Raw genomic sequence first — 2,500 nt, forward strand, 5'->3', positions numbered from 1 at the left:
GTGTGTGTGTGTGTGTGTGTGTGTGTGTGTGTGGTTTTTTTTTTTTTTTTTTTTTTTTTTTTTTTTTTTTTTTTTTTTTTTTGTCTACTGTGTGTGCTTGTGTGTATGTATGTATGCTGGGTGTGTGTGTTTATGTGTGTATGTGTGTACTGGGTGTATGTGTGTCTGTGTGTGCATGCTGGTGTATATGCACACTGCTCTCTTCCATTATTCTACTATACATAAGCAAACATTCTTTTTTTTATGTGTGCTTGTATGTACGTATATCTACACACATACTCCCTTTCATAAATCCTCTAAAATTCCATCCACCAACATCATTCTACCTGTGCTTGTGCATGCGTGTATCTGCATACGTTCGTAGTTAGAGGGGGGAATATTGCATATATCAATACAAAGCACTACATTAAGGAACGCAAGTAATCTAATTATATTTTATTTGCACAAGTACCAAAGCCAATAAGCCAGGGAAATAAAACTCGTCCATCATCACTTTCCTTATTACAAAGACCATTATGTACAGACTTCAAAAGTACTAAGCTTTATCGACTCCTACATTAAGGGTGAAAATGACCAACACAAAAAGCATGTCACAGTCAGCGCGTTAGTTTATCGGGCACCTTCGTATAGCGACCAGTCAGGGTACAGGAGTGGCTACAGGTGCAGTAGCGTCTTGTTCCCGACCTGATGGTGCTGTACAGACGATATAGGGAGGTTGTACGACGTTAGAACATGTAATTATCATAACCTTCCAGTATTGGTATACTTTATTATATCTCTCTCTCTTTCTCTTATTCTTTCTTTCTCTCTCTCTCTCTCTTTCTCTCTTTCTCTTATTTTCTGTTTCTCTCTTTCTCTTATTCTTCCCCTCTCTCTCTCTCTCTTTCTCTCTCTTTTCTCTGTTTCTCTTATTCTTCCTCTCTCTCTCTTTCTCTTTCTTATTCTCTCTCTTTCTCTCTCTCTCTCACTCTCTCTTTCTCTGTATCTCTTATTCTCCCTCTCTCTCTCTCTCTCTCTCTCTCTCTCTCTCTCTCTCTCTCTCTCTCTCTCTCTCTCTCTCTCTCTCTCTGTTTCTCTTATTCTTCCTCTCTCTCTCTCTCTTTCTCTGTTTCTCTTCTTCTTCTTCTTCTTCTCTCTCTCTCTCTCTCTCTCTCTCTCTCTCTCTCTCTCTCTCTCTCTCTCTCTCTCTCTCTCTTTCTACCTTATTCTCTCAAGAGTTATACACGATATATTTGAGGATATTCGGGCGTTCTATTCACACCATGGTTATGAGTAACAAAAGACTGATGATTTACGATGTCACGAGCGGCCAAAGGCTAGCCTGTTCTTTGGCTCTACGTAACAGCTACATTTCTAAGCTAATGTCAGTTCTCTTAATGTTCTCTGTTATGTGTAGGTTTAAATAACTTTTTTTTCTGTTATGTGTAGGTTTAAATAACGTTTTCCTCTGTTATGTGTAGGTTCAAACCACTTTTTCTGTGTTTATTGGTTGAATGTTTTTGTTTTTTCTTCTTCTTCTTCTCTATTTTTTTTATTGGATTTTCTTCTTCTTCTTCTTCCTTTCTTTCTTTTTTATTGGATTTGTTGAAGACTCGTGTTTCAAAGCTTCGAACATAGCGTGTCGTTTTGGTTCGTTTCGAAAGAGATCGTTTTCATAATTCCATTTTGCTATTTAACCGCTAGAAGAAAATATATATTTAGATTCAGGAAATAACAAACAGCTACGATTATTTAATATACAGCTCGTTTGCCACTAAACTAGTTTCTCTCCAGTTATTCCCTGTATTTCTGTTCTTATTTCGTTCAAGAAATTTGACTTCGAACCTTCAATTGTGAAAGGGAAACTAAATACAGAAAATCCACCTATATTATGGATAATAAAAGATAGTTCTTTATAAAAAATCTTTTGGGAGAGTTATATATCACTACGATTATGAACTAAACATCCCCAAAATAAACAATCCAAATATTCAGTTTGGTCTCAACGTCTAATAATTTTAATTAAGTGGCGAGTGACTAGCCTGGTGTCACCGGATGTTTAAATACATTCTTTAAATATTGTCTATCTTCATTTCTTGCTAAATCATTCCTTATAATGAATACAGAGGGAATATAGACACACCGTTAAGTAGCAAGAAATTGAAATATCTATAATTCTGAACCTTCCGCGCTAATCGTGTCTGGACAAATTAGGTTGACTGAATATATTCCGATTTTCGATCGAGAAAAAAAAAACGAAAAAATAAAAAATAAAGAAAGAGAGGCGACGAATTCCTATCACTATCTCGAACCAATAGACACAAAAGACGAAATTTATCTATCGTTCACTATAGCAGCTTCATCAAACACCGGCTATATATATATATATATACCTCACGCCCGCGATACCTCTTCGGATTACACGCCCAAACTGTTGTGTAATAATTGATTCTGAACCGGAATTCATCCTCTTCCGTGTCCATCGACCGCCGTAAATTCGATATATTGTTAAAAAGTGATT

The sequence above is a fragment of the Penaeus japonicus genome, unplaced genomic scaffold (assembly GCF_977035675.1).
Source record: "Penaeus japonicus unplaced genomic scaffold, GWHDUDI00000001_assembly GWHDUDI00000003, whole genome shotgun sequence".
Taxonomy (NCBI): Eukaryota; Metazoa; Arthropoda; class Malacostraca; order Decapoda; family Penaeidae; genus Penaeus; species Penaeus japonicus.